Source organism: Carettochelys insculpta, chromosome 2 (assembly GCF_033958435.1).
Source record: "Carettochelys insculpta isolate YL-2023 chromosome 2, ASM3395843v1, whole genome shotgun sequence".
In the NCBI taxonomy this organism is placed as follows: Eukaryota; Metazoa; Chordata; order Testudines; family Carettochelyidae; genus Carettochelys; species Carettochelys insculpta.
In genome coordinates, this window is record NC_134138.1 from 76,446,076 (window position 1) to 76,467,665 (window position 21,590).

The following is a 21,590-nucleotide window of genomic DNA, read 5'->3' on the forward strand; positions in this document are numbered from 1 at the left end:
GCTTGTGCGGCTTGGGGACCCAGATGCTGTCATCATGGGGTTTGCCAGCCTGGGCTTCCCAAATTGCTTTGGGGCTCTAGATGGGACCCATATCCCCATACGTGCCCCGGAGCACAACGGACGACGCTTCCTCAACAGGAAGGGATACCATTCCGTGGTCCTCCAGGCCGTGGTGGACAGCCGGGGCCGCCTCTTGGACATTTATGTTGGCTGGCCTGGCAGCACCCATGACGCCCGGGTGTTCAGAAATTCGGGCCGGTGCCGCCGGCTGGAGGCGGGGACCTACATCCCCCAGCGGGAGATCCCTGTGGGGGACACCATCATGCCCCTCTGCCTAGCTCATGCACCCCTACAAAGGCCATGTCACAGCCAACCAGGAACTGTTCAACACGCACTTGAACCATGCGTGCCAGGTGGTCGAGCGCACTTTCGGCTGCCTCAAAGGGCACTGGAGGTGTCTCCTCACCTGCCTGGATGCAGGGCTCACCAACATCCCCCAGGTTGTGGGCATGTGCAGCGCACTCCACAACCTGGTGGAGAGCAATGGAGAGGCCTTCTTCCAAGGCTGGGCTGTGGAGGCTGGCAGGGCTGATGTCCAGCCACCCGCTGCCCCAAGTCGCCAGGTCGACCCTGAGGGGATCTGGGTCCAGGAGGCCCTGCGGGCCCATTTTGACCAGGCTGCGGGGTGAACACTGGCAGGGCCAGCTGTGGGTGAGCCACCCACTGCACCCCCCGCTCCTCCACAACACTCCCTGCCCCCATGCCCACACCACAGAGAACCCGAGAGCACACCCCCCCCCACACTTCTGTGCAATAAATGGAATTTTTTTTAAACAAAACTGTGCTATGTGTATTAATTATTAAAAGAAGAAGGTGGGAACTATGTACACGGGTGGATCAGGTACTAAACAGGGGTAGAAGAAAAACTATTTACAAGGATGGGGGGAATACGTCCAAAGGAGGGGGGCCTTGGGGGGCAACGTCCTCGGCCACGCACCCCTATTGTCCTGTGCCTGGTGTGGGGGGGCGCGACCCACGTCTCAGCCGGAGGCCCCGTCGAGGCTGGGTGGGGGCCGGTAGAACCGGCAGATAGGGCCAGGCGGTGTCCAGAGGCCCATGGTCCCCCTCGGTGGCAGGCCCCAGGACAGCGGATGGTGGAGGGATGGCAGGTGGAGCGGCAGGGGGGGCCAAGTGCCGCGCGATGTCCTCGAAGGTGCACGTGAAGGCCCCCCAAGCCTCCTGGTGCCAGGCCAGCAGTCGCTCCTGGAGATGGAGCCGCTGCTCCTCCAGCTGCAGGCACCGCTTGGATACCTCCAGCTGACGCCGGAGGGTGGCAAGCAGCTGGGGGTCCGTGGACGCCCATGGACAGCTCTGACACTGTCGGGCTCGTCCTGGGGCTGGTCTGTGCTCTGCCGAGGGGCTGGCCTGGTGGGATGGCCCTGGTGGGCTCTCCGGGACCACAGACGGCACGCCGGTGCTCTCCAGGCCCTCTGATGGTGCAGCTGCGGAACACAGGGGGAAGAAGAGTGGAGACAGCCGTTAGTCTGGGCCCTGACCCGTGGCCCTTGTCCCCCCACCCCTCTGCTGCTGGGTCCCCATCCCCGTACCCCAGAGATGCTGCTGCTGCTGCTGATGGGTGTCCAACCCCCCGCCCCCCCGCACGGGGAACCCTAGGTTCCTCTCCCCCCATCCCCAGGGATGGGGCATGGCACTGTCCTGCTGGGAGACGGGGGCTAATGGACTCTTCTGAGGGACATGCTACTGCTGTCCTCGGGGCCATGGTCATCTGGGGGTGTGGAGGGCCCTGGTCATGTCTCTTGTCCCTGCCCCTTTACCCCGGGGGTGTGCACCAGGGGGGTACATACCTGACACTCCGCTCCCAAGGTCGGGGGACAGCCATCAGGCAGATGCCCTGTTGGAGCTGCAGGAGGGGAGGGTGATCTGGAGCCTCCCTTTGCTGGAGGCCCCCTCCTCCTCCTCCTCCGGTGTCCCGGGGTGGGCTCCTAGGGGGGCCCCTGGGGTACAGGCTGGCCTCCGGTGCGGACTACGTCTCCGGGGCCTGCTGGGGGTCGTCGCCCGATGTGTCAAGGGTGGCCGGGAGGGAGGAGGTGTACCAGGCGCCCAGGATGGCCCTGAGCTCCTGTAAAAGGGGCAAGCGGTGGGGGTGGCCCCAGATCAGCTGGCCGTGTCCTGGGCCCGGGTGTAACCCTGCCGCAGCTCCTTTACCTTACTCCTGACGTGGTCAGGAGTGTGGGCAGGGTGACCCCGGGCAGCCAGGCCCTCGGCCAGCTGAGCAAATGCATCCATGTTCTGCCTCTTGCTCCCTATTTCCTGGAGCACCTCCTCCTCGCCCCAGAGCCCCAGCAGGTCCCAGATCTTGGCCTCCATCCAGGAGGGGCCCGGCTGCCTCTTCCCCCGCTGGCTGGCAGGCTGGGAGCCCTGAGTCCCCTTGGGGGGGGTGCCCTGTGGGCACTTGGGGGGCTGGCTGGATGCCATGGGTGCTGGGTGTTGGGTTGGGGCTGGTGAGGATGTGCAGGCTGGGCACGTGGCTGTGCTGCTGCCTGCACACGCTCTCAGCTTCCTGCACAGGAAGTCCAGGGATGGGGAGGTTTAAGGGGCTGCTGCACGCGGCGACCATAGAGCTCATGGGCTGAAGAGAGCGTCTCTCAACCCCTCAGCTGATGACCACCATGGAGGACCCCACTATTTCGATGTTGCAGGACGCGGATCGTCTACATGTGCCCTACTTTGACGTTCACCGTCGAAGTAGGGCGCTATTCCCATCTCCTGATGAGGATAGCGACTTCGACGTCTCGCCTGCTTACATCGATTTCAACTTCGAAATATAGCTTGGCACGTGTAGACGCGGCGGGCTCTATTTCGAAGTTGGCATGGTTATTTCGAAATAGCCGGCTAGTGTAGACGCGGCTAAAAGGATACTTCAAGAGATGTAAAATTAAATCAATAAGGGTGTGTCTGCACTTGCATTCCTCTTTCGAAAGAGGTGTGCAAATGAGGCAAACAAAATGCAAATGATGTATGAATTTGCATATTCAACACCTCATTTGCATATTCTGATTTCAAAAGTGCTTCTTTCGAAAGAAGAAAGCCAGTGTAGATGCTGCTCTTTCGAAAGGAAACCCCATCTTCAAAGGAATCCTTCTTCCCTTTGAAAAAAGCTCTTTTGAAATTAGACCATACAAATGAGGTGCTGAATATGCAAATTTATACCTTATTTGCATACCTCTTTCGAAAGAGGATTGCAAATGTAGACACACCCTAGCTGCATCTACACTAGCCGGCTATTTTGAAAGGCAGGGGTGAGCCACTGGCAGAGCTCCAGGAATGTCTGCCAGCTCATTCGGAAGTTTCAGAGCCAGCAGTCGTTGTCCCACTCACTGAGCACCAGCCGCTCCCACCAGTCCGTGCTCGTGGGGTATCTCCACAGCCGGCGGCGTGTGCAGCGGCGGGGGTCTGAGAGGGCAGCAAGGTCTGGGGCTGCTTCCTCATCCCCTGGGGGCAGCTCATCTTCCTCAAATGAAAGATGGTCAGCTGCCTCCTGCATGGCACTGAGCGGGGCAGCCACTGGTCCTCCAGGGGTGGGTGTGTGGGCCTCTGGCTGCTGTTGCTGCTGCTGGGGGTCCATGGTGCTTCACAGGGTGTGCATGCTTGTGGCTCTGCAGACCGCATGCTGTGCAGGCTGTGTGTGTCTGGGAGGGGCCCTTTAAGGGAGAGGCTTGCTGTTGCCCCGGAAGTGCTAGTCCGCCCTGTGACCCTGTCTGCAGCTGTTCCTGGCACCCTTATTTCAATTTGGGCCACTGTGGTGTGTAGACACTCCCCTGCAGTGCCTATTTCAATGTAGTGCTGTCCAATGTCAACATGAACGTCGATGGCACCAGCCCTGGAGGCTGTGTAGACGTTATTCATTGAAATAGCTTATTTCGATTTCACTACATTGAAATAAGCTATTTCAATGTATCATCCCACTGTAGACATAGCTTTTCATTCAGATAATTAAAGTAATTTTCCTGGATATCATTTAAGGGAGTTTAACTTCACTCTGACCAATGAGCCAAGAGCAACCATTTTTTAAGTAGCTTTTCCAGCTCCTCAATTGTGTGCGACATCTTATTTTCTGGTGTCGTGGTGGAACAGCTTTTTTATAGTGTTTGGGACAAGTTTCTCATTTTTACACATTGAATTTAGACAATTCATTGCACTCTCTTTATGTGAATACTTCATCTAAATGAAGTCCATCAAATTATTCTGTTCTGAAATCTCTATTTTGAAAGTACTAAAAATTCAGTTCTCCTCTTTGGAAAGAATCTACCCTTTCGTGAAGTTGAGGAAGTAAATGTTAACACAACGTTCTCCTTTGGATGATTTTTTGTCCAATTCTTCTCAAAATTGCAACACCCTCTTTGTTTTCCTTCATTATGGGTACAGACTAAGGACCTGTTGTGGCAGGGTCAGTCTCTTTTCCAAGTCCCAGGTCCTCTGTTCAGTCCACTGGCCCCTACCATATGAACCCCTTTACCCTTGCTGGGGCAGGGGATGGTGTGGGGGAACACAGTCCCCACCCACTCATTCCAGGTTCAAGCCCAGAGACTTTGGATGGCTGCTACTAGTGAGGGCTGACTCCCTCTGCCCTTGCCCCTGCAGCTCTTCTCCCTGGGCCACTTCCCCAGACAATTCCCCCAGTACCTCCTTCCACTAGTAGCACCCATAGCAGCAAGTTCCCTCCTTTGTTTGGCTCCTCCAGCTGACCAGTTCCCCCACAGCCTCTGGTTGAGCTTCAGGTCCCCTGAACTAGGGCAGTCCACCCCCCAGGTTACTTCTCCTCTTTTATGGTCTCTGATGTTCCTCCAAGTCTCCTTCCCTCTCCTTAACCACCCTCCCACTGCCCTGCATGGAGAAAGGCTTATCAAGGTAGCCCTGCGTGGGATCAGCTGGCCCTAATTGATTTAGGGCAGCATACTCAGCTGCTCCCACTTTGATTGTCAGCTCCACCTCTGCCCAGTTTTTACTCTTGGGGTGCCTGCAGGGCTGCTGTGGGACCCCACGACTGGGAGGTGGACAGCCCCTGGTTGCCTCAAGTCATCCCTGTGAGGCTGTCCTCTTGGCCCCCTTCTTGGGCCAGCTTCCCTCCTGCCTCAGGCAGGCTGCTCCCTCTTCCCCCTACTCCACCCTTTCCAACTTGTTTCCCCTAGAGCTGCTGGTTGGGTGGAATGTGGGGGACTCTTGCCTCCTGCTCCTTGGCAGGAGGCCCCCGCCTCCACCCTTTAGGGGGAGACTGCTGGCCCCCTACTTGGGCCCACCTTTCACCTGGCAGTTGCTGCACCCTTGCTGCTTTGGAGGAGGTAAGGGGCTTTCTTAAAGTGGCAATTGGGCTCCCTCCACAGCCTCCTGTGGAGTGGCTTAGGGGAGGGGTGTGTTTAGGTGGGGCCCCTCTCCACTGGGACTCCAGAGGGGTGGCTGCATAGCCAGGGGTGGGGTGTTAGGGCTTGGTCCCTGCCCCACCCCTGCAGCCACTGCCTCTCCCACTGCCCTCCCCACACCCAGCCACCACCGGGGCCTTCCCCATCCGGGCCCCCTCTCAACCACCTCCCCCTTCCTCCTCCCAAAGTCCTTAAGGCTCTGCAGCAGCTTCCGTGGGCCCCCTGCCCCCCCAAGCACCTGTGGGGACACCTTCTCCCCTCCTCCCCCCTCTGGTTGGCTTGGCCACCCTCCCCCTGCTTCTTCCACGTGCCTGTGCCCCCTCTGCCCCCCCTTTTTGATTTACTAGGCGCTTGGGCCCCCCCCTTCTCACTTACACCCCACCCCCACGTACTCACTTTGATTTCCCCCTACATCCCAGTGCAGAAGCAGGAGCCAGCTTTTCCATCTTGTGCTGGGAGTTGAGGCCATCTTTGCACCCCCCCCCACCCCCAAAGCTCACCGCCCTTCCCCCACTCAGCCAGGTCCTCAGTCCTGCCAGAGGGGGAGGGGCAGCTTTTCCCCAGCCTTCCCCTTCCTTTCCCCTCCCCCTGCCCTCTCCTAAAGGCACCTACCCTTGATAAACACTCTCCCTCCTACGCCCCCTGCCATGGCCTCTGTGCCCACTGGGGGGGTCACCCAGTGATGCCCCCCTCCCCTCCACTGGTCCCCCTCCCACTTCCGAAATGGTGGCCGCCTCGTCCAGGGCCGCCAGGGTCCCTACCATCATGTCGGTCAAGGGCGCAAATGTGGGCTCCAGGGCTCCTGTCATCCCCACCATGGCATCCTCTGGTGACCCCACCCTGAACCCAACCCCCTGAAAGGGTAGGAAGGGCCAGGGGAAAAAGAAAGGCAAGAGCCCTGCCCGGAAGTCCAAACCTCCCATGGCCGGGGCTCTTACCCCAGCTGCAGCAACGTCTGGCGCAGCTCCCCCTTTTCCCTGTCCCCCTGTTCCCTCCACCACTCCTGGCGGTTCCAATTCTTCAGCCCCCAGGTCATATGCCCAGGTGGCGGTTGCCGCCTCGCAGCCTGCTCCACTCACCTCCACCAGGACTACCACCCCCAACGGTCGCGGCCCCTTCCCCGCACTCACCAGGAGGCACGGAGTCCACTGCCTCCTGGTGGCTGCCTTGCCCCACGTGGAGACCTACGTGCAGGCATTGGCATGGGTGGTGGCAGCCTCCCAGATGTTTGGGAAGATTGTCTTCTTCCTGGCATCGGAGGCTGCTGCCCAGGAGGCGTTGGAGAGAGGCTTGGCAGTCGGGGGCGTGCATGTGCCCCTGGAGCCACTTGAAGACCTGGGCGTACGGGTGGTGTTTTCTTCTGTCCTGCCCTTCCTCCCCAACTCTGCCCTTCTGCCTTTCCTCACTGCCCTGGGCCGGCCTCTGTCGGTCCTGAGCCCCCTCCCCCTAGGCTGTAAAGACCCTGCCCTACGGCACGTGCTCTCCTTCCGCCAGCGGGCTCATGTCCAACTGCTGCTGGCAGCAGCACAGGGCGAGGTAGCCCAGGAGTAGGCTATACTGGTGCCCTATCAAGGGGCCCAGTACCGGGTCTTTTACACCCTGGGGGAGGCCCGGTGCTTCATGCGCCGGGCGACGGGGCATGTCTGAAGGGATTGCTCCCTGACCCGGCACGAAGAGGAGCCCGGGACCTCCTCTGACCCCGGGGGTGCCAGCCACAAGACCAGCGGCTCCCCAACAGCGACAGGCCCTGGGACCGCCCCTCTTCCTCTCGCCCTCGATGAAGCCATCGCCGCTCGGGCGTCGGAGGGCGCCCGATTGCATGGTGCTAGGCAGGAAGAAGCGGGAGCCGGCACCCGAGCAGGCACAAGAGTCGGGCCCGCGGAGGAGAGGGAGGCAGGGCCGGCGGCAGGACCTGGGCAGGTCCCACCCCAGGGCGGGCCATCCCCTTCCCCTGCCGCCCCGGCCCCTCTTTCCCTCCCTCCCTCCTCGTTGCCTCAGTCCCCTGGCCCTTCCTCCTCTTCCGCCCAGCCCCACTCCTTGGAGGACTGGGTGCTGGTGCGGGGGAAAGAGGAAGAAAAGGAATGTGCATGCCTGGCACCCCACCCCGTCAGAGGACGGGGTGGAAGTGCCCCGCAAGGCACCCAAAAGGGCCACCAGGCCCAGTCCATCCGCCGAACCCCTGGCCACTGACCACCTGCCGGGGGTGATTGAGGCCGCTGCGGCAGCTGTGAAGGACATCACTCCTTCCGCCCCTGAGTCAGAGCCCCAAAAGGTGGGGACAGTCTCCGCTGCGTCCTCACCCTCCTCCAACACCCCTCTGGCCGCTGCCCAACTCGCTGCTGCGGAGCATCCGGAGGAGGTAAGCCTCAGCCTCACCCTCCTCTCGCAGGAGGTCGAGGCCCTAGGTCTCACCCCGGTGGCCCTGGACGCGGACCGCCTTCTATTGGATGCCTGCGGGCTGTCTGTCCACTCCCCACTCCCCTCGTCTTCTTTCTCCCCGCCCATCAGCAACCCCCTAACTGCCACCCCCCACTGCCCCGGGATGTCACAGGGTGCAGCCCCCCCCCTCAGCTGGGAACAACCTCCCGGCGAGGGTCGGCCAGCCCCTGGACGCCCCGGAGGAACTAGTGTTTTCACTATACTCCCCCTCCCCTCTTGGACCCGAAGACCCCAACATCACTCCCCCCATCCTGCTGGTGCCTGCCAACCGAGTGCGTGGGCACATTGCCCTTACCCCCGCCTCCTCCCCCATCACCTATGGAACCCCCACCCCTAAGATCCCCTCTGCTCCCGTCCCTGCCCCTGCTCCCACCTTGGCCCCTGCCTTCACCCTCAACCCTACTCCCTCCTCCAATCAATGTCCCATCCCAGAACCCACAACCCTCCCCCCCACCCCCATCCCTCCCCTTACCACCCCCCCATTAACACCGTCCAATTATATCTGCCCCCGAAGCTGTGACTGCTCGGGAGGCCCTCGACATACTGCCCTCTCCCAGCACTTCCGGGGCTGCTCTCCCTCTGCCGCCCCCATCCCTCCCAAGCCCAGGCCCCAGTCCCCACTTGGACCTTTTCTCTGGCTGCGGGGCCCACAAGAATATGAGGCCAATGGGTACTCGATACCCTGAGGCCTCGGCACCCCACGCGCTGGTGGGCGAGATGCCCCAGTTCTTGGAGGACGTTCGGGGCTCCAAGAATAAGATTGCTCTCGCCCTCCAGTGCTGGGGTGACTTCCATGTCATCCTTGAGTCCGTGAGGGCCCTTCTAAAGGAGGGTAAGGGGACCCGGAAGAGGGACGCCACAGCCTACCAAAGGGCCCGTGGCTTCTGTGATGCCCTGATTGCCTTTGGGCTTGATCACGGGCTGCTGCATGGCCCCATGGGGACCATTGGTGATTGCTCCAGTGAGGATCCTCCCCAGCCCTCCCCATGGCGCTGCTCCTCCGTGCCACATTAAATGCCAGGGGCTGCGGGTCAGGTCTCCGTAGGTGCCAAGTGCTCTCCTTCCTCTGGGAGTGGGGGTAATTGGTCCCCTTTCTGCAGGAGACCCACGCTACCCCAGCCGCTGAAGCCATCTGGCGGCTGGAGTGGGGAGACGGGGTCTATTTTAACCATCTCTCGGCCCGCTGGGCTGGCGTAGGGACCCTGTTTTCCCCCGACCTGCAGCCCAAGGTGCTGGAGAGTGTTGAGGTTGTGCCGTTCCTGCTGCATCTCTGGGTGTGGGTGGAGAGGCTGCCCCTCCACCTTGTTAATGTCTATGCCCCGACACTCACCCCGGAGAGAACTCCCTTCTTTCGGCAGGAAGCGGTCTTCCTCGACGCCACTGATCCTCACGAGTGCCTGGTCCTTGGCGGGGACTTCAATTGCACCCTCGAGGAACAGGACCGCACAGGGACTGAGCAGTGCCCAGCTGCTGCGGACGTCCTCAGGGAGCTTCTCACTCATCGCTCCCTGGTGGACGTCTGGCGCAGCCACCACCCAGACGAGGACACTGGTTTCACCTACAGCCGGGTGGTGGGTCATAAACCCATACACTCCCAGTTGGGCCACATTTACATCTCCTGGCAACATCTTTCTCGGGCCCACTCCTCCAGCGTGCGGCTGGCCCCCTTCTCGGACCACCATCTGATGGCCATGAAAGCTTCCCTCTCACCAGGAGTCGGCCTACTGGCACTTCAACAACAGCCTGCTGGAGGATATGGGCTTCGTGGTGTCCTTCCGGGAGTTCTGGCTGGCCTGGTGCGGGCAACGGAGCGCCTTTCCCTCGGCACGGCAGTGGTGGGATCTGGGAAAGGTGCGCACATGGCTCTTTTGCCACCACTATACACGGGGGGCCAGCCGGCGGCGGGATGCATTGACAGGGCAGCTGGAGTGGGAGATTCTTGAGCTGGAGAGGCGTCTAGCCTCCAGCCCCGGAGATCCATCCCTCTGCAGCATGTCCCAGGAGAAGAGGGACGAGCTCAGGGCCCTCAAAGCCCTTCGGGCACAGGGGGCCTTGGTGAGGTCGCGAATCCAACTCCTTTGGGAGATGGACCATGGCTCCCACTTCTTCTACGCCCTGGAGAAAGAGGGGTGCCAAGAAACATATCCTCTGCTTTCTTGCAGAGGATGGCACCCCTCTTATGGATCCAGTGGAAATGCACAAGAGGGGTCGCGCCTTCTACGCCACCCTTTTCCCCCTGGATCTGACCGATGCTGACGCCTGCAGGGTGCTTTTGGGACCAATTCCCTTCGGTCAGCACAGGTGACCAGGACCAGCTAGAGCTTCCTCTCACTCTAGCCAAGCTCTCAGAAGCCCTCCGTCTCATGCACACCAACAAATCCCTGGGCTCACCGTGGATTTCTACCACGTTTTGGGATGTCCTTGGCCCAGACCTGGTCAGCATCTGGGCCGAATCCCTGCAAAGCAGGGTCCTCCCCCTGTCGTGCAGGTGAGCTGTCCTTGCCCTGCTACCCAAGAAGGCGGACCACCATGACCTTAGGAACTGGTGTCCCATCTCGCTCCTCAGCACAGACTACAAGATAATCACCAAAGCCATCTCCCGCCGCTTGGGGTCCGTGCTGCAGGACGTGGTCCACCCTGACCAGACCTACACCGTCCTGGGCCGCACCATCTTTCATAACCTGTATTTGGTCCAGGATCTCCTAGAGCTTGGGTGTCGGGATGGCCTGTCGTTTGCCATCCTGTCCCTGGACCAGGAGAAGGCATTCAATAGGGTGGACCATGGCTATCTCCTGGGCACCCTGCAGGCCTTCGGCTTTGGTCCCCGCTTTGTCAGGTTTCTCCGGGCACTGTACGCTGCCTTGGAGTGCATGGTCAAGTTCAACTGGACCCTGACCGCTCCGGTCAACTTCAGGTGGGGAGTACAACAAGACTGCCCGCTCTCAGGACAGTTCTATGCCCTGGCCGTCAAGCCCTTCCTCTGTCTCCTTCGTTGAAGGCTGATGGGGATGGCGCTTTGGGAACCAGGGCTGCGGCTGGTCCTGTTGGCGTATGCCAACGACGTGCTCCTTGTGGTCCAGGACCCAGGAGACCTGGCGTGGCTGGACGCCTGCCAAGCTGTCTACTCGGCAGCCTCCTCCGCCCGGGTCAACTCGGTCAAGAGCTCTGGCCTGGTGGTCGGGGCTGGATGGCAGGCGAGCTGCCTCCCACCCGCGCTTCAGGCCATCCAGTGGAGCGCGGGTCCGCTGCTCTATCTCGGTGTCTACTTATCCGCCATGCATCCCTCTCCGCCAGAAAACTGACAAGATTTAGGGAGCAGGGTGGCTGGGGGGATGCGGAGGTGGACAGGACTGCTCCAGTGCCTCTCCCTACATGGGAGGGCACTGGTGCTTAACCAGCTCATCCTGTCCCTGTTCTGGCACCACCTCAACACCCTGGTCCCACCCCCGGAGTTCCTGGTCCAGCTCCAGAAGTCAGTTCTGGAGTTTTTCTGGCCAGGACTGCACTGGGTCCCTGCAGGGGTACTCCATCTCCCCCCAGAGGAGGGGGGACAGGGCCTGACCTGCATGCGCACTCAGGTTCATGTCTTCTGCCTCCGGGCCCTGCAGGGACTTCTCAATACTAACACCAACAGTGCAGATAGTCCTGCATGGAGTATGCTAGCGCACGCTTTCCTCCATCATTGCCGAGGGCTCCGATACGACTGGCAGCTCCTTTAGTTATCCCTGAGAGACCGTCCGTGAGGCCTCTCAGAGCTGCCGGCTTTCTACCAGGACCTCCTCCGTGCCTGGCGGCTGCTCACAACCACCAGGCCCTTAGGGGCCGCCGCAGGGGAAGACCTTCTCGCGGAGCCCCTGCTACACAACCCCTACCTTTGTGTGCAGGCAGCGGAGTCTCCCACAGTGCGCCGGAGGTTGGTCCTAGGTGGAATCACCAGGGTCGGAGACCTCCTGGACTACAACTGGGGGGACTGGATGGAGGCCCCAGCGTTCACCTGGCGCATGGGGCTCTCCACCCTACACTCACCTCGGCGCATACTCGAGGAGGTGAAGGCCGGCCTGCCGCCTACTGCTCACGTTTACCTCGGGCGAGTCCTGCAAGAGGGTGCGCCTGCCCCCTCTCACTCCTGGCCCTCCGGACCTCTCCGTGGGCCCCTGGCCCCGCACCCCCGCCCACCCTCCTACCCCTCATCATCCCATCCAGCTGCATACCCTGCAGACGGTCCCCTTCCAAACCGCGCCTAGACATCTCTTGTACATGCTTGTGTTTCACGCGCTCCACTTCCCCATTCTCATGTCCCACCCTGACCATAAATGGCGGGACCTCTTAACACCTTCAGAGGGTGGGGAGCCCCAGTGTGCCAGCCTCTATTCCACCTTGGTTCCGCGGCCCACCAGGGACATCAGCTGGAGAATTCTCCATGGAGCGATGAGCACGGGCGTGTACCTGGCGCGGTTCACCCCCACCCCACACACTTGCACCTTTTGCGGCATGAGGGAGACCCTGGCGCACATTTATATCGGATGTGCCAGGCTGCAGCCCCCTCTTCCGGCTCCTCCAGAACCTCCTCCTGAGGTTCTGACTGCATTTCTCCCCACATTTTCTCATCCTCTCACACCCAATCCGTGGCCCCACGAAGTCACGAGACCACCTCATCAGCCTCCTCCCAGCTGTGGCCAAAATGGCCATTTATAAGACTAGAGAGAGGAGGCTGGCAGAGGGGGCAACTGGCAACGGTGGGGCCCACTTCTGTTCCTTCCTCCGGTCACGAATCCAGGCAGAGTTCCTCTGGGCGGCATCCACCGACTCCCTCGATACCTTTTGAGGAGCGGTGGGCACTGTCTGGGGTTCTCTGCTCAGTGTCCCCCTCTGGTTCCCTCATTTTGAACCTCTGACCCTCACTCCCATCCCTGTTTTCTTTCGTTGTCCCCCGAACTCACTTGGGGCCGTTTCTTTTAGCAGGTCCCCCCTCGCCATGAGAGGGGCCTTTTGGTGGGCCTTTTGGCCACTCCCTCAGCCTCCAACAGGTTTTAGTCCTGTCTTTTCCTTTCCTGGGCCCACCTTGCCACACTGTTAAGACTAGGAAAATGAGGTGTATAAACCACACGTGTTTGAAAATGTGTTAGTTAAAATGATTTTAAGCAGTATTCTGCACCAAAAGTGGACAGACACTGGTGTCTCTATTTTAAAAAAAAAAAAGAAGATATTGGGTTACAACAAGGCTATGGGGAGCCTATATTTGGCCATAACCAACTAACAAACTAAATGTAGGTTTAAATGCCATCAACACTGGGTTTACAAATTTTTAACACAACACAATTAAAATGGGTTAGTTTACAGAGTTGTTCTTTGGTTTATCTTAAATCCATTCCCAAGCAAAATATACTAAACTAAAAAGTCACTCATACACTGGGACAGGAGTGTCCCCACATATTTATACTATAACCAATAAGGTCCTATGGGAGGCAAAACTGAGGGGAAAAACAGCTGAGTAGAGTTGGCAGTTTTTCAAAGGGACATTATTAAGGACCCAAAAGCAAGCTATCCTGCTGCATAGGAAAGATAGAAAATATAGCAAAAGACCATCTTGGCTTAACCAGGAGATCTTGCATGATCTCAAAATAAAAAAGGAATCTTATAAAAAATGAAAACGAGGACAAATTACAAAGGATGAATATAGGCAAACAACACAAGAATGCAGGAGCAAGATTAGAAGGGCTGAGGCACAAAATGAGCTCAAACTAGCTACAGACATAAAGGGAAACAAGAAGGCTTTTTATAAATATATTAGAAACAAGAGGAAGACCAGGGACAGTGTAGGGCCATTGCTCAGTGAGGAGGGAGAAACAGTAACAGGGAACTTGGAAATGGCAGAGATGCTTAATGACTTTTGTTTCAGTCTTCACTGAGAAGTCTGATGAAGGAATGCCCAATGGAACACAAAAATATCAAACATTAGGATCATTAATCCAGTTTGAAACGTATAGAATGTTCTCACTCCAAAAAAGCACTTTTTCAGAGTTGAGTTACATTGAATTAACTCACTGTGTATCTCTGTAGGTGGAAAACTCCTACAGTCAGATACTGCCTAGGAAGAAGTGATACATTTCACAGCAATGGGAAAACTTAACAAGTTCACTCTGTCACTATATTTTGCTATAAAATAGACATGCTTTCAATAAGGATTGATGCTAAACAGGGCAGTTTGACAAGTGGCAAACAGATTTGTCCTTTCTCGTACGCCCTTACACAGAGTGAGACTCATCTACTTGTAGGCTATGGTCCAACATCAATACCATAAGTTCTTAAGTGTAAGTGCTGCCTTCTGTTGCATGCCTGTACAGTGGCTAGCACAATGGGTCCCTCGTACTTGACTGGGGTTCCTTCATGCTACTGCAACAGAAGCAAGTATTAATTCCAATGTAATCAAATGAATGTTGACACTGCATTTTTCTGATTTTTTTGTTTGTGCTCCTAGAAGCATCTTTTCTGATCAGCACTGAATGTTACTTTCTAATACCTCAAAACTTACTGTAACTACTTCATTGCCACCTGCCCCTGTGTTTTAGATAACTAACATTCTGATAAAATTTTTCGACAATAAGGGTTGATTGACAGACAACTATGTTCCATAGCAGGCCAACTAATTCTCAAACTAATCAAGTCCAATGTAGGAAAAGGGTAGAGACACCATGCTGGGAATAGCAGGTGCCCAGACTGACAGCTAAAGAAAGTATCATTTGCCTGTTTTAAAAATAAACCTATCTGGTCTGAGATGTCTTAGTCTCCCATCTTGTTACTGAGCTAGTGCCCTATGGATTATCAAGCACTGCCTGACTCCAGTTGCACGGCAAGTGCAAGAGAAGCAACATTTCTGTTGTGTTCTTGGGGAACTGGGTGCTCTGAAGTTCACGCTGAAGATTGGAGACAGCATAATTGCTACCTTTATGGCTTACTAATTTGTCTACTAACTGAAAGAGTGGCTATCCTGAAAACCCTGGGGAAGCTTTGGAAAGGACCAGCAAGGTCGAGTGGATGTTGGAAAGAAGAAATGAGAGGCCTAGAGCTGCACTGACCTCATCAAGCAGCTGAGGAAGTTAAGTCTCCCTCTTGATGGCTGGAGGAAAGCTGCTGGGAAACACTGCAGAAGAGGTACATAGACCAAGGTTGTGTGCATACCAGCTCTCACATCTACCTTGTATGCATGGACAAAGTTTGACCTGAGTCAGAATAGAAATCCAACCCCACTCTGAGTTAAGGGTGCGACTGTGAATGCCTCAATATGGCTAAATGTAAAAGTACACAACTAGGAACAGAAACTCTTGGTTTGATAATTGGCCTGTGCTGTTCATTTCCTTTGATGCATCTGGTGTTGGAAGACAGAATACTCTGCTTAATGGCCATTCTTATATTCAGAATCGCAGTGTAATTACATCAGTCTTACTACCCTGTCTTCAGTTCCTGATTGCCTCCTGGGATAAAAGATACGTGTAGTTTGCTGCTTGTCCTCGGCTCCTTTTCAGTCCTGCATAAAGTCATATGCACGTTTCTGGTTCCATTACTGTACTACCATTCCAGCTATCAAATCTCTTTGACCAATAACTTGAAATTCATGCCATGATCCTCCAGACTGTTCCTATCTTAAGCGTCCCAGCCTACATTAGCTATCATGTTTTCTGAATATTTACGCCTGTATCCCATTAGCCAGAAGGATACAGTGACCTGCAGATGTTTCTCCATAACAAAAGAAAGCTAGCCAGAAGATTCCACTAACTTTTCTCATAACTTGTGATATATTTAATATTATACTCATATGTGATATGCACTTCAAAAAGAAAAGAAATATAAAGGAGAAGAAACAAGTTTAGATGTAGGCTATTTGTGAAAGTGTATTGCAGCACTGATGAAAAACCTTAAATGGTAATGCTGTTTGTATCATAGTATAACATACCAGCGTTGTTGCTGCTCTTTTTTTCCCTGGAGGTAACAAGTACAACAGGTCGAGAAAATACTAAATCTTTCTTACATCCTCTCATGTTTTCCTCTTAGGTATGCCACTTGGTGATGTGATGCACTTTTAGTTCTTCAGCTGTGAATATCATTGCAGGTATACTACAAAACTATGTTTTCACCTGATCTTCATTTCTACTTAACATTTTTGAAAGTCTGTTAGAAGCCGTCTAGATTTCTTCTAAAAAAACTAGGGCAAGACTCCTTTAAGCCTTTGAAAAACACTGCAACATAGCTGAAGTTCTGACCTGTTGGGGTAGGTGTGGTCTAGGACATAGTCAGCATAGGAGACAGGTGTAAGTCTTTGTCCCTTTACAGAGACCCCTATCTCCTTTTTCACAATTAGGGCCTGGGGGCTGTAAAAAAAGGGGCTTCAAGTTAGTGAGTCAGTCCCTCTCTCCAGGGAGGTGCCATGGATGGAGCAGTGCTAGGGAAAGTCAAGGGGAGCCAAGGGAGCTCCAGCCTGACCAGCTCACAGGCTGAGGCCCTGACGAAGAAACCTTGTGGAGTATTAGAGTTCTGGGAGCTGGCCAGGAAGGAAATGTTCAGACAGTCCACCCTACCCTCACCTTGCCAATGATGAGAACGACCAGTTTAGACTTCAGTTTGTCCCTGAGGGAAGAGTCTAGCGTAAGGATATCAGTGTATCACTGAGCCAAATGTTGGAGGTTGCCATGGCCAATTCCCCAAAGAAGAGAAACACAGAAGTGGGCACTGTATCCAGAGGAAGGGTACCGGGATGGATGTGGGTCCCAACGTGGTAGAGATCCTGAAGCAGACAGGTCATGATAGGTGAGACACCACCAGAAGTGGCAACGAAGGGTCCTGTGGCACCTTATAAACTAACAGAAAAGTTTAGAGCATGAGCTTTTGTGAGTTAACTCACTTCTTCAGATGCTCAGCATCCTCATGCTCTAAACTTTTCTGTTAGTCTATAAGGTGCCACAGGACCCTTCGTTGCTGCTACAGATCCAGACTAACACGGCTACCCCTCTGATACTTGACACCAGAAGTGGGTGCTCCTGGATGGCTAGGCTAATTCCCAGATGGCCAGCAGACATCACTGTGGCAGTGAGTGTGACCCTGTTACAAGGTCTAAAACTTACTTTTCACTAATGGAGTTCAAGAGGATGTCTATTGACCAAAATTATTATTTATATTACTGAGGTGGCAAGCCACCCCAATCAGATTGAGGCTCCATTGTGCTTGGTGCTGTGCAAACACCGAAGAGTCTCTGCCTTCAGGAACATAAATTGAAGCTCTAACAGATGGTAGTTGCATCTAGGCAAAGAAGAAAATACAAGCGCAGCAGGAACAGGATCATGTGGCCATGTAGTCTTGTTATATTCATGCTGAATGAGAATGGTGACTGCATCAAGGCAACGCACTTTATAGGAATCAAACATGGATTTCTCTTTAGCACAGTGAAGCTGTACAGGCTTTTCAGTTTGACCATTGCAATGTGTATGGCACAATGAATTGAATTACCTTACCTATCCTGAGAGCTCTGAAAGAGTCATCAGTCTTCAAATGAATTACACTTTCAGCTTTCTAACAGCTCTGTTTGCTGTAGTTACTGCTAGAAAGGCCAGGCCTGCATGAGAGGGTGTGTTCATTTCATTTGTAGAAAGAAGTCAGTACTTCTGTTGGAACCTTGGGTGAGACCCAGCATCCGTGGAAGCAAATGGCAAAACTACGGTTGTATATTTTCACTGGGTTCTGTTTCATTTTGCTATAATTCAATTTCTTTACCCATGTTTCCAGATAATAGCAGTTATCTAGCATCCTGCCCCATGTCCACCCTGTTGGAACTCCAGGAGAGATGGAGTGTAAGCAACTTGTCTTTCAAGCACTGGACTCCTTCTGGGCTTGACTGTGCATTCCTTATTCACATTGCTGAGCACTAAAGCCAATGAGACAATTCATGTGAGTAAGACCTCACTAATATTGCCTTTGTGTGCCTGTTTCCATGGCAAGGGGGGGTTTTCTCCCTCCCGTTCCACATGGATTACTAGGAAGGAGCCATCCCAGTGTTCCCATTGTTGTCTGTTGTTTAAATTATATGAAAAAACCCAGTCTCCAACTATCCACTCTTATACGTGTATGATAACTAATTTATATTTATGTCCCAGATTTGTTTAAAAGAACCAGTGTATTAAACCAATCAACTTATATTTACTTTTTAAATGTACATCTAAAAGCCACTGTTATTGCTATGTTTAAGAAACACAAGATGAAGTCTCTTTGAAATTGTGCATTTGCTCTTCTCATTAGAAAAGAAATATAAATACCATAAGTACTGATTTAAAAATCAACCCTTTTATCAACACTTTGAGAACAACAAGAAGTCCTGTGGCACCATACTGACTAACAGATATTTTTAGCATAAGCTTTCGTGGGCGATGAAGCAGGTCTTTGCCCACGAAAGCTTATGCTACAAAATATGTGTTAGTCTATAAGGTGTCACAGGACTTCTTATTGCTCTTGAAGATACAGACTAACACGGCTACCTCTGTGATACTTAGCAACACTTGTCACTGTGGTTGGAAGCCGATGCCTATTGCACACTTCCCATAGCAATATTTTCACAAAATTGCCCTTCTGTTAGCTTCAGAAGGCCTTAGCGACTGATTGTTTAATAACAAATTGTACAGTCCTTTTGTCACATACCATCAGAGGAAAATGCATTAGAGCAGTAATAATTGAACTCGGGGAAATACAAAACACTGAAAAATGAGAACAAAAAAGAAACATGAAAACTGTCTTTACAGTTTTTTTTCAAAACTCTAGTGTGTTCTTTTCCCAAGAAAGAGGAGCTACAGGTTATTGCAGTCATTTTATCTCTAAGTTATCTGATGACAGAAAAATATAATTACAGTGATGCAAAGCTTCCAAAATTCAAATTTTCCTTAGTATATAATTTCTCTTTTAACCCCATACAATCAAGCTGCGTGCTACAAGGACCTCTAATTCCTGCTGCTCCAACACACAGATGCTCTTAAACTGCTGAAGTTGGTTGTGTATTTTACAAAGTTGCTCCAGTTAAGTTAAACTAACTAGAACGCTTAACCCAAGCAGAGCAGTCTCTCAGTGAATAGTGCCCTGCCATTCTCAGCCATGACACCAGTTTACTTGTGTGACTCAGGCAAGCAGCTGTTGGCCTCTTAGCCTAGTAGCTTCGTATTTGTACCTTAAGAAAACAGATTTCCACGCCTCGAAAAATTCAGTGGCCTTCTGCACTCTGCTAAATTATTTCTGCCAGTGGTGACACACTAATGCAAACAAATCCAGAGAGGAATTAGTGCAGCCTGTGGGATCAGACTGCATTAAGCTCAGATTGTCAAAATTATGTAGATGGGCCTCAGTGTTTTTAAAAACAAGTCTTGGTCAATGATAGTTAAATTAAGAGCTCCCTTCAAAACTCCATTATCTTGGGCTACTGACTCCAAGATTTAGCAGTTAATTCTCTGATTTGCTGCAGCAGCTTCATGATGCTTTGATCAGATAAAGGCACCAAATATTGGGCGGCAGCCGCAGGACTGACAAACACCCCAGGCCCGAGAGCAAGGTGGAAGGGGGACCCGGCTCTGCACCTCTGGAAAGGATGAGGCTTAAGGCAGCCAGCCCATGGTGCTGCTCAGACTATGGTGCTGAATCCCTCCCCATGCACAACCACGTAGAGCAGCAGAGGCATGTTGCCACAGTGTTTCAAAGGGGCCCGGATCTTTGGCTGCCACTGCCAAAGTCGCAGCAGCAGTAGCCAGAGCTCCGGGCCTCTTTGAAATGCTGGCCCAGAGGCAACTGCTCACTATGCCATTGGGGGGCCTGGTGGGCAGAAGTGCTCCAATGCAGGGAAATCCATGCTTGGCACAGACACCGGGGACTACCTCTATGCATCCCCCACCGATGCCCATGGAGCTTACCTTGTGCTGGCTCTAGGAAGGGAAAAGATTTCTGAGGAAGAAATTAGCCTTTGGGCAGCAGTGCCAACAGCCACCTCAGGCCCCAGGGTAAGGTGGGAGGGGGGCTTGGCTCTGGGCCCTGGAAGGGGCAGGGCGAAAAGCAGAAAGGGTAAAGCGAAGGGCAGTTAGCTCTCAGCACCACCCAGACTGCCGTGCTGGCCTCTCATGCTCCCTCACAGCTGTGCACAGCCAGAGCAGTGCTGCCACAGCATTTCAAAGGGCCCAGCGCTCCGGTCACACCTGTTGCCCATTTGAAATTCTGGCTTTAACATGAGTTTAGCATAACTTGAAGCTGCTCTGCTCCCTGCCTGCTCTGCCGTTTCTCTCTGCCTTCCCCCAGCCATGTGGCTGTCAGCCTGACAGTGGCACCACTGGGGAAAGGCAGGGAGAAGGCTTTTGAGGTTTTGCTATAATGAAATGTGAATTCTATAATCCTTGTGGCCTGGGGGGGAATCAAAATGTGTACTATGAATTTTCATCTCCTATTAGCAAAAGTGGTTTACAATTACTAAAATGACTGGCAAAGTGTAGACATTGTCATTTTTTAAAATGGACAGGTCAGAGTAAGCTGGGATTGGAGTTATGTCCAGATATTCAGATTGTATTTGTAGTGTAACAGCTTTAAACTGACTTACTGAATTTGTTTTGCCTGTGAGTGATGTATTTGAGCAAAGACTAAATGTGTGTCTCGTGTATCACTATGGGTGTGGTGCTGATCAATTAGTTAAAATATTTAATATCTCAGTTTCCTTTAATATTCATCTTTGACTCACCAATCATGTTGCAATAGCTATTTACATAGATGACAATAGTCTGTTACTGTTAGGGAACATATGATCAATATGGACAAATGCAACATACATGAGCGATGAATGTCAATTTAAGATGGTTGATATTCACGAAAAGCTATTGTTTGCAAATATTTGAGTGATGTTAAAAAATCATTAGCCATCTGTGAAACTACATAAAGATCTTAAACTACTTCAAGGGGTAATATTTAGAGCAAACTATTTACACAGACTTGAATGAAATTAACAGAGAAAAAGCTCATTACCTAATAAATTGTTTTGTTAGTCTCTGAAATGCTGCATGACTGCTGTTTTGTTTTGATTGAATGAAATTAAGTTTTTACTTTTTATGAGGGTTTATGCAAAAAAAAACCTGCATGATGCTGTGAAATCAGATCATTTTAATCAGAGGTTCGTTCATGTTCTAAGTAGAAGGTTCATTATAACACTGAAAGTTTAGCACAGACTTTGGAAGTGCTGCTGAAGACTGGAAAGAGAAGCTTCCAAGAAGTGATAATCCTTAGTGTGGAAAGTGCTTATACTATTTAAGGTTCTGGGATGTGTTTTCCACGTAGGCTCTGACTGTCCCTAGGAAAACCTGGAATAGTTGGGCATGAGTCTGGTCATAGTCACACTAATTTAAATCTGGTGTCATGCCATGGAAGTCAAAGAATTCGTGGCATAAAACTCAGGGAATAATTTAATTGATGTGGGAAACCTATTTAGGTCTAGAAGTAGCGTAAAATACTCATTGGGGGCATCAGACTGGAATTTGAGAGGAATGGTCCAGGTAATACTTGGAGTTTTCATTGTGGGAACATAGACTGAAGGACAAGAGTCACACAGACATTTATCTCTGGGACAGTGGTTAACTGGATGACTTCTAAGGGAATGACATATGGAACTCAGGAAATAATAGGGAGTTATTGTTGCTAATTGTCATTATTGCAATT